Source organism: Passer domesticus, chromosome 9, assembly GCF_036417665.1.
Source record: "Passer domesticus isolate bPasDom1 chromosome 9, bPasDom1.hap1, whole genome shotgun sequence".
NCBI classification, from domain to species: Eukaryota; Metazoa; Chordata; class Aves; order Passeriformes; family Passeridae; genus Passer; species Passer domesticus.
Genome location: NC_087482.1, coordinates 6,968,482 through 6,980,095, shown reverse-complemented (window position 1 = coordinate 6,980,095; position 11,614 = coordinate 6,968,482).

Sequence of the window (11,614 nt, the reverse complement as noted above, 5' to 3'; positions counted from 1 at the left end):
GTTGCTAGGGACATAGTGCCACCACCCTGAACAGGAGCCTCTGTCCCCAAAGTGCTGGCCCTGGTGTCTTTTGCAGTGAGCAAGGGAGTGAGGGAAGCCATGACAAACATTAGCAATGTCCGTTGCTTTTACTGTGGCCAACTTGGACATTTCCAGAAAGACTGTCCTCACCTTCCTGTTGGGCAATTTATTAACTATGTTCCACCTCCTAGGCCTCCTCCTTTCCAACAGCCCTATCGGCCCACATACAACTTTCAGCAGCAATATTATCAGCCGACCCAGGGAAATGCTTAGCAGAGCATGGGGCCACGCCGCGCGACATCAGCAAATTACCGGCCTTGCCTGCAAAACCCACCTCACCTGCCAGCCATCCAGGAGTCCCCCGCCCCAACAGGCTCCTCGCAGAGGACCGCAGTCATGAGGACGGACTCCAGTTGTTCCGCAGAACCCGGAACTTTCCCCAAAGCCTCTGACCAATGTTAGTAAGTTCTGTCCATCTGCTTTTCCCCGACGAAGATCTAGTTTGAGTTCCAGCTGGGTACCTTGAGCCCCCTTTCCACCCTCAACCAACTACAGTCCTGCTGTTTGGGGACAGTGAACACACTCCAGATCAGGTAAGTATATTACCAGAAGTTGTGACTGTAAATCCAGGCAATGAAATTACTGTGTCAGTTGTTTGTTACAATCCACCATTTACATTGTTGAAATTTGCACCTTTTGCACAAATGTTAATTTTAACCGGCCAGGATTCAGAGGTTGAACCTGATTCAAATTTTGATGCGTTTGCATGTCACTAGATTTGTAAAGACAAACCCCTGATTGATTCTTGTATTTCCAAAAATGGGAAATCCATTGAACTTCATCTCATGGCTGACACAGGAGTGGACATTACTATCCTCCCCAGGGCAAAGTGGCCCCGCGACTGGGCACTGGTGTCCCCTTGTGGCACAATCTCCAGTGTTGGTGGAGCTGTCAATTCCATGCAAAGTCCTCATCTTGTAAGCGTAGAGGGGCCTGAGGGGCAAGTCTCCACCATCTGACCATTTGTCGTGTCATCCAATATCTCCCTATTTGGCAGGGATGTTTTATCCCAGTGAGGTGCCTGCCTTTATATCCCTGACCCCAAGTGGGATTTTTGGCACGGGCCACTGCAGAGCGAATTTCCCCACCATTGAATTGGAAAACCGATGTTCCGATGTGGGTGGATCAGTGGCCCCTCCCATCAGACAAATTAAATGTGCTCATCGAATCAGTCAAGGAGCAAGAAAAACTCGGGCAATTAGTTCCATCAACTAGCCCGTGAAATACCTCAGATTTTGTCATCCGAAAGCTTGGCAAAAGCAGTTGGCGTCTGCTCCAAGACCTTCAAAAAATTAATGAGGTTATTGAGGATATGGTCCCCTTCAGCCTGGCCTCCCCTCCCCTTCTATGCTTCCCCACGATTGGCAGCTTGCTGTCCTTGCTATCAAGGACTGCTTCTTTAACATCCCACTTTACCCAGGAGATGCCCTCAGATTTGCATTTTCAGTACCATCTCTGAACAGAAGTGAGACTTTTAAAAGGTATCAATGGGTATCAATCCTCAAGAATTGAAAAACTGCCCCGTGTTATGCCAAATGTAGGTTGCTCAGGTTTTATCACCTGTCAGGAATCAGTTTCCTGAAGCTATCATAGTCCATTACATGGATGACATACTTATTTGTGCTGCCACCAAAAGTTACCTTAGTGCCGCTCTCGAAAAGACTGTTTCTACTATTGAGAAAGCAGGTTTTGTAATTGCTCAGGACAAAATACAAATGTCAGCACTGTGGACATACCTTGGGTATCTCATCACTGGGAGAACTGTAACACCACAGATTTTTTCTATAAATGAACAGCCACAGGCTCTAGAGCACATTCAACGCATTTGTGGGATCATCACTTGGGTCCGGCCTTTGCTCGGCTTGACAAGGCAAGAGCTGGCTCCACTGTTCTCCTTGCTGAAGAAAGACACCGACCCCACAGCCCCACAGACCCTGACACCAGAGGCAGAGGAAACATTGCAGAAAGTAGCAGAGGCAATGAGGACACGACAGGCTGAACAGGTCAGAAAAAACCTTACAATTTAATTTGTCATCCTGGGAAAGTGCCCACACTTTCATGGGCTCCTATTTCAGTGGGACACAACACAGAAAGACCCACTCATCATACTCGAGTGGTTGTTTCTCCCACATCAGCCTGCGAAAACAGTGTATACACCATCAGAGTTGCTAGCAAAATTAATTGCCAAAAGTCACCATCGCCTCTGAAGCCCTGTAGGCTGTGATCCCTCATGCATTTACCTGCCTTTGAAGTTAGGTCAATTGGACGCCTTATTAAAAACAAATGAAAACATCCAAATTGCTTTAGATAGCTATCTCGGGAAAGTCTCAATTCACTACCCAAAGCACAAATTATTCAAAGATTCGTTCCATGTAGTTCCAAAAACTTTCCAAAGTCATCTTCCTATTAAAGGCGCTGTCACAGTGTTCACTGATGGGGCTGGCAGGTCCCACAGATTGGTATTTACCTGGAAAGACATGAACACTCAAAAGTGGGAATCTGATGTTCAGACCATCGAAGGTTCCCCCCAGATTGCAGAGCTTTTTGCAGTTGTGAGTGCCTTCAGGATATTCCAGCAACCATTTAACTTAGTGACTGATTCATCTTATGTTGCTGGGATAGCTGATGGAGCAGAGCATGCTCTGCTCAAAGACATGCAAAACAAACAGCTGTTTTCCTTGCTTTCAGAATTCATCTGGCTCATCTCTCATCGAGAGCAACCCTATCATATTCTACATGTAAGATCCCACACTGACATGCCTGGCTTCCTTACTGAGGGGAACCAGAGGGCAGATGCATTGGCAATGACAGTCACCACCACAATTACTTCACCAACTTTACCTGACATTTTTAAACAAGCACAATTGAGCCTCCTGTTCTACCACCAAAACATGCCAGCCCTGGCACGTCAGTTGAAATTGTCACAAGAACAAGCCCGTGCCATTGTAGCCACATGTCCAAATTGCCAATCCCATGCCCTTCCAACAGTATTAACAGGTATCAGTCCTAGGGGACTGAATGCATTTGACCTGTGGCAGTCAGACATTACTCATTACCCATGTTTTGGGAAATTAAAATATATTCACGTATGTATACATACATTTTCTGGTGCAATCTTTGCACCTCTGCATGTAGGAGAGAAAGCCAAAGATGTCACCAAGCACTTTTACATGGCCTTTGCTACCCTAGGAGTTCCAAAAAAGATTAAGACAGATAATGAACCAAGTTACACCTCCAAAGCATTTCAAAATTTTCTCTCAGTTTGGGGAAATCCCCATCCCACCGGCATTCCTCGCAACCCTCAGGGACAATCAATAATAGAAGGCACACACAAAGAAATTAACAACCTGTTAGGTTTACAAAAAGATTCTGCCCTTTTAATGACACCTCAAGAAAGACTCTGCAAAGCACTATATGTGCTCACTTTTCTTAACTGCCATTCAAAAGAGCCAAATCCTCCAATCCTTTGGCATTTGCATAACAACATATTTGCCCATCTCAAAGAACGCCCACCTGTGCTCATCAGAGACCCTGAGTCCCACCAAATTAAAGGTCCTTTTCCACTAATAACCTGGGGCCAAGGGTACATGTGCGTTTCAACAGAAACAGGGCCGAACTGGATTCCAGGCCACTTTGTCAAACCCTACCAGGATGCAGATCAGCCTGCTGACCCACCCAGGAAAAGCCAAGCTGCATCTGATCAGCCAGACACCGCAGCAGATGCAGTCGCTTGGAAGCATCGGAAGAAGAAGACCAGAATTCCCAACATTGTAGCACGAACTCTCATCACAAAAAAATATTTTCCCCTCTCATACCTTGCTGCAGAACCCCTCCTTTCCTCCCAACTATCCCTATCCCTTTTCCCACATACCTTGCCCCCAACCCATCCCACAAGTCCCCACGCCTCTCTTTCCTGCTTGTGTCCTACGATTATTAGAAAAGGGGGAGGGTGAGGAGAGTGACTGAAAGAGTGTACAGAAATTTAATGTTATATGTTTCTCTTGCTATTTGCTACAGCAAAATCACCCTGGAAGGCCACCCGGGAAAGAATGAAATTCAAACAAGTGCTTTTCACTGCAATCACCATTCTGCTCCATCCGTGGATAGCAGAAGGGTGGATGGTGCAACAACCGACAGAAGATGTATGGCTGACTCTGGCAAAAACTCTGAAACAAGATAAGATCTGCTTGTCAATGGGCAGCGTGGACAATCCTCTATCTACGTGCCTGGTGGGAAAGCCTCTGTTACAAAAAGATTATCCATATGCAGGGAAGAAACCAAATCCGGTTGATACCTGGGACACCTGGACAAAGATTTTACTACATGCCACATAAGAGCCTCAGGATTTAGTTTTCTTGGGCTCTGCTCCAGCTACATACTGTGTTAGGTTTTTCTATCTACAAAACACACCCATCTGGCATGACTCTCCAATCACAGGCACAGTAATTCAGAAAGATGTAACACCCAATAGCAGAAAGTATAATTCAGCCACATGGTGCAACTATACCTCTAGCACACCATCTGAGTCCAGTGACGTTCCCAGAGTGTCACCGAGAGGCGTGTTTCTTATCTGCGGCGACAGAGTGTGGGCAGGGATCCCATCAAAGATCAAAGGAGGTCCCTGCAGCCTCAAACAGCTGACTGTCCTCACCCCAAACACATCACAAATTATAAATTGGCAGAATCAAGAACGATTGGCACTCAAAAAGAAAACTTGCAGTCAATTCGACCCAAATTGTGATGACAAAATTTACATTTGGAGCGAATCCAAAAGAGTCTCTGTGTCCATTTTTCTACCTTGGTACGCAGCTGCAAAGGCTCTCGGTGAAATTTCCCACCTGGGGTGTTGGCTCAGCCATCAGGCCAAAGCTGCCTCCGCAGCCCTGTCAGATCTGCTCACGGAAGAAGAAACCACCAGGCACGCCACTCTACAAAATAGAGCTGCCATTGATTTTCTCCTTCTGGCGCACGGTCACAGCTGTCAGGACTTTGCTGGTCTGTGCTGTTTTAATTTAACATCTAAAAGCACCTCCATACATGCCAGCATTCAGCAAATTCAAAACCAAGTGCAAGACCTCATGATGGAGACCAGAGACATCAATGTAGTAGATAAAGCAATCACACAGTGGGGAATCCCCGGGTGGCTTGTACCAATTCTCAAAAATTTGGTGTGGATTTTAGTTGTCATTTTTATGATAATGGTTGCCCTGAGTTGTTTCAAAAGAGCATTGGAAAAGTGACTTGGAAAAATTTATTTAATAAAGAAAGAAGGGGGAGATGTGGGGGTCATGGGTGAGAAAGCTATCTCAGGAATGCCCTGGGAAAGCACCATTGTCTAAGTCAGGGAAAATTCATTCCTTTCCCATGGTTCAAATGCTGTACTCCCTTTCCCACCTCACTCATCCTGTACCCTTTGTATCTTTCATTAGTTACTCCTATGAAAACTTTTCCCCTCCCATCCCCCTCCATGTAGCTCTGTGCACAAAATCTGTAACTTTCCCCAGAGATCTCACACTCGCCCTGGTGTCCCTCTGCTGGTTGTTACCCAAACCTGCTGTCTCTCCGTTCCACCGTGTGTCCGTCAGCCTACCCTCCGTGTTTTCCTATCCTTTTTGGACACTGCAATAAATCAGTTGAAATTATCCAGGACTCGAGCTGCCCTCCTTCTATCTGGTAAAGAGAAACATCTAGCTGGGTTCCACCGGGTCAAAATCTTGCCCCTGGCAACCTTTTTCTTATCAATTTCTATGACATCACACACAGTCCTTAAACACACACAGCCATCACCTATATACACTAGTACCGTTTATTGGTTGGTCTCTGGGTGGATCTCAAAGTGGCAAATGCCTTGGTCATTGTCAAGGCATATGTCTTGAGCACTAATCACATTACTGTCACAGATGAATCCCTGTTGTTCTTGAGCAATGCAAGGTTCCAAGTTTATGGTTTGCCATCTCCCCTGGATTTTCCAAGCCCATACCCTGTATTCTGAGGGGTATAATGCTGGCTGCTCGTGACTGAGCCCTAAGGCAGCAATGGCGTGAATAGCGTGAACTGTGCCATTACGCAGAATGAGCACGAAGGCTGTAGCTGTGTTAGTGGGGGGATTATATGTAAAATTACCATGGTCCACCAAGACTGTGAATCTTTCTCAATGTCTGTAGCACTGCCCCAGAAAACCTTTTGCACTTCAGTTGGAAAGTGCCCTTCACTTCCTTCTCTTATGATTAAAGCAGCTGTTGACTGTACCCATAATTGTGTTTGCATATAGCTGAGGGCTAAAGATATGTTATCCTGTGCCCCCTTTAATGTGTCTGCTAGCAAGCTATGGTCCTGATCTTCCATATCTCTCCATTTCGGCAGCACCCTCGAGACTTGCCACTGACTATTTCCCAATGCCAAAAGAGATGACTGTAAAGGCTGTTTTAATTTTATTGGATGGCTAGCTGCTACAGCTAATTTATTCATTAATATTTCTGAGTCAATCCTATTCAAAACCCCTAGCCCAGTCCCTAACATCTTGGTTAAATCCCTTTGCATTCTGTCTCTGAAGTGCGCTTGTTTTTGTAGCCATCTTGTCCATCCCTCGAAGGATGACCTTATGAAGGAGGAACAAGCTGGCTGAACTGTCGAGATAGTAGTTTGCATTAACAGTTTGACATGTCATAATTCTGGATTAAATAACAGTTGTTGTTGACCCATATTCCTTATTATGTATGGGCCAATTTCATAAACTCTAGGTTCAAGCTTAAATGGCGTATTTTGGGTTTGTGCTTGAGTGCTGGGGTGGGTTGTAACAGGCTTAGCTATAGCATTTATTTTAAATTTGAAAGACAGCCCAATAATGTTGCAGGCCCAGAAGCAAACCATGTCAACAGTTTGTCTTAATGTGAAGTTGTGCCCAAACAGTCCAATTCATTTGGATGATTGCAAATCTTCCAGTGCTTATTTACACTGATTTGGGTTGCTTTACTATAGGTAGTCCCATTAATCATTCTACACCCTATCTTAATTACCTCCCCCATGGTCCCTTGAAGTCACCACAACCTCTGTTTCTGCCACTGCAGTGTTTTTTATATTTGCTTTTTGCACATGACCACAGTTGTTAGGTTTAAACCTTTTAAATGGGAAGGTTTACCCATGGATCCGGTCTATTGAGTAAGGGCTTGGGACCAAGGCCATTCAGCATTGTTCTGGCTAGGAGTACTTTCTAATTTTTGGATGACAGCGATGATTGTAAACAACACTTCAGCACAAATCCCCACCCACCATGATGCATTCATTTTGTGCGGGTAAGTTTCAGTTTCAGTTTACCATCACCCGGTGTTATTCTCCAAGGGGCTTCTGGAGCTTTCTTAACACGGCTGTGGTGGATCCAAGCACTTTGTTCCTTAGTCTTGATTGCAGTGAAGGTAGTAAGGAGCACTTGGTATGGTCCCTCCCATTGTGGTTGCAGGGCCTTCTCTGTAAGAGACCTAACATATACATAGTCTCCAGCCTGCACATCATGTACTGATGCATCGAGCCCTGTACCCCGAGTACCGGGGGTACCTCCAGGCGGTCATGCTCCACTGGCTCCCCTTGGTTTCCACTGAGGAAGGAGGCTGGATTGACAATATTAGTCACCACAATGTCCACAGCATCTTGCTCCACCATAATAGCTTGGTATTTCTGAAATCGTTGTGGGAAAAGCCAATGTCCGCCTTTCACCTCCAGTACTGCAGACACCGTGTGAGACACTGGCACAGTCATTTTGTGGCCCAGGGTGAATTGACTTACCTCTTGGATATTCAGTACAACTCCTGCAGCAGCTCTGAGGCATCCAGGCCAGCCTTTAGCTGCTGCATCCAATTGCTTAGAGAAGTAAGCAACTGGTCTCCGGTACGGGCCGAGGTCCTGTGCTAATATTCCCAAGGCCATTCCTTGCTTCTCATTGGAGAACAAGACGAAAGGCTTACTCACGTCTGGCAATCCCAGAGCTGGAGCTGACATGAGGGCTTTTTTCAGCTGGTGGAAGGCCTGCATAGCTTCCTCTGTCCATTGGATTTCCCTGCTTTCAGTTGCAATAAGTTCATATAAGGGCTTAACAAACAGTCCATAGTAACAGATCCATAACCTGCACCACCTCGTCATTGCCAGGAAAGTTCCTAGTTCTTTTGCAGTCTGAGGTTTTGGGGTCTGGCATATTGCCTCCTTCTGGCTTTGGCCCAGGGTACATTGTCCAGTACTGACTTTGTATCCCAGATAAATTAATGTCTGTTTTACTGCTTGAGCCTTTTTCTTTGATACCCGGCACCCTTGGAGTCCCAGAAAGTTCAAGAGGCTTACTGTCCAGGCCACGCATGCTTCACTTGTCCGTGTGGCTATGAGGATGTCATCTTTGTAGCAGCTTCGCTTCCTCTGGAGGGGCTTCCCAGGCCTCTAATTCCTTTGCAAGTTGTTCTCCAAACAAAGTGGGTGAGTTTTTAAATCTCTGTGGGGGTACTGTCCATGTAAGTTGAATTCTTTGCCCACTTTTAGGACTTTCCCATTCAAATGCAAAAATTTTCTGGCTGGCTAGGTGGATAGGAAGGCAAAAGAAGGCATCTTTTAAACCTGAAACGGTAAACCAAGTTAGTTCAGGTGTTAAGCAATTTAATATCGTGTAGGGATTGGCCACCACAGGATACAGATCCTCAGTTATCTTGTTCATGGCTTGCAGATCGTGTACTAACCTGTATGACTCATCAGGTTTGCTGGCTGGTAGGATAGGGGCATTAAAATCAGATTGACATTCTTTTAATAATCCTAGATGCAAAAACTTCTCAATTACTGGGCTAATTCCTTCCTTATCTTCCTTCCTCAGAGGATACTGTTTAACTCTGCCAGGTTGCATTCCCTCTTCTAGTCTGATCTGAACAGGCGGAGCATTTTTTGCTCTCCCTGATACATCAGAGGCCCATACCCCAGGGAACACCTGATTCATTACGTCTTCATCGATTTCAGTTTCCCTTGTGACTTGACTAGTGGTTAATATCAAACTCAATATTTCTACATACTTTTGATCATTTCCCTCCAGAGTAATTTCCCCATTTTTGAACGCAATAGTTGGCTGTCATTGTCCCAGCAAATCTCTGTGCAGAAGTTGCTCAGGGGAGTTGGGCATATATAGAATTTTGTAGATCCCCCACTGCTTTCCCAGTTTGTATTTTAGTGGCCTAAAGACAAATGCCTTTTCAGTTTGGCCAGTCGCTCCCGTAACTGTAGCATAATCATCGCCTACGGGCATCAAGGCTGTATTTAGAACTGAGTACCTTGCCCCAGGAAGGTACTCGCTTCTAAAGGTTGACTAGGAATTTCCCTTCATTTTCCATTTCTCCCAGCTTTAGTTTTACAACCAGAGAGCCTGCTGGGGTAGTCTCCTCCAGTCCCCCCTAATCCTCTTGCACATGGGCAACCACCCCTCCTCTCCTTTGATTCCCTTCACCATTCTCTTTCTGCTCTGGACAGTCCTTCTTCCAATGGCTCTGTTTCTTACAGTTTGCACATTGATTTCTGCCGGATCGAGGAGGGCCTTGCCTGGGTGCTCCCTGCCCGCTTTCACGTCTTTCTTTCCGTTCCTCCTGCACTATTGCTATTAAGTTTTTCATCCCTTGTTTATCCCCTTCTTCTCTGTTGCTAAAGACTCTCCAAGCCTCCACCAATAAAGTTTCTAAATTCCGTATATCTTCTTCTCAGACTTTTTAGAGTTTGCACCAAATATCCCCCTTGGACTGTCCCAAAAATAGATTAATTACTTGTTGTATCCCTCTCGGGTTTCCTGCAGTCAGGATGACCCCCCCCGAGAGTTCTTTTTTCCCAGCCCGACGGTGGAAGAAAGAGTCAGAATTCTTCAGCTCTGGTTCACAAGGTTGTTTATTGTCTCTTATCTAAACCATTCTTTTTCAGACCTGCAGAGGTCTGATCTGCAGGTCTGTCATGGGCACGCCGCCCGCCCCTGGGCTGGTGTCTACATTTTATACGAGGAATTACATGTACTTTATTTGTCATTATTTTCCAATACCTATCACCTCTGTTAGACTGTCTACTTCTAGTCTAAACCAATCCAAATGTGCCACCATCACCAAGAAGATGGAAGCTAGGAAGAAGAAGGAAGAAAAATAGGACAACGCCCAAATCCCTCCATCTTGCCTCCTAGACCCCCTCTAGTAAAATCCCTGAAATTCCACTTTTCACCCTAGGATTAATTCATTATCACTCCACTTAAACTTCTGTGACTTGTGATTCTTCACACAAGGTTGGTAATTTGCTCCATGGGTTAAGATTAAAATCCCAAGTGTCTCTGGCTTCCTGCCAGGATTCCCCAGCCCTCTGCCAGGGGCACGTGTCATCCAGGGCACCCAGAGGGGTGTCCTGGGTTCCAGCATATCCCCAGATCAGATGCAGGGTCCAGTGGTGCATAGCGTCGCATTGTGTTTCTCAGGTGGTCTAGGAACTCTCTGGGGGATTCTGAGGGTGCCTGTTTAATAGCATATAAAGCTGACCAATTTATAGTTTCAAGTGTTGCTCTTTCCACTCCCAATAGAAGCCAATCCTGATAATTTTTTAGCCTCTGTCTTTGTACTGGTTGGTTCAGGTTCCAGCCTGGGTCCTGAAGTGGAAAATGTTCCTTTAGATCCCCTGGTTGTTGTCTAAAGTGGTCTGCTACCTGGTTCCCAGCTGTCTTTAAAACCATCTAGCTTTCTGTTTCAGTGAATGTGTCTAATAACAATTGAATATCACCCCAGTCTGGATTGTGCTGCTTCATAATGTATCCTAGATGTTTAGCAATGTTTATTGGGTCATTTTGGTAATTTCCTGCAATCCTTTTCCTAGCTTCCAAATCAAGGGTGGAGAAGGGCACCTTAACTAATATCTTTTCTCTGCCTGGTTTTACTGTCACCTGCAAAGGGGCCTGCAGTATTTGTCCTCTGCTTCGGGATGCTATTGGGCTGCCTAGAGGGGTTGGAGCTGGTGTCTTCTCCAAAGGAGGAGGAGTAGGAGTAGGAGGAATAGTGGAAGAGGTTGACTAGCTGGTGTAGGTGGTGTAGAAGGTGTAGGTGGTGTAGATGGAGCCCCGCCCAAGTCTCCACCACTTCCTCCCTGCCCTCCCAAGTGAGGGCTAAATAGGTCAGCTAGGTCTTGTTCTTGTTCCTCTAGTGCTGTGCGATAAACTTTATCTGTCCTGCTGCATCTCTGTCTTATGCTACAGGCCGAGCAGCCCCATTTGAGTTCTCCCATTTTGCTTCTGTTTTCTCTTTCAAGAGCCAAAACGAGGGGGTCAGAGGGGGCTCTGATGCCACAGTCCCTTTGCCAATCAGGGTTATTTTGGAGGGAGGAAAAACATATCACAATAAGAAACCTCCTTCCATTTCCTTCCCTCTATGGAAACAACATTAGCTGTAACAGGGTATTCTATTCCAATGTACCTGTAGGAGGCCACCTTGCCCCATCCTCCAGGTGATATAATTGCCACCAATGGGAGCAATATATAATTAGGCTTTTTTAAAATTTT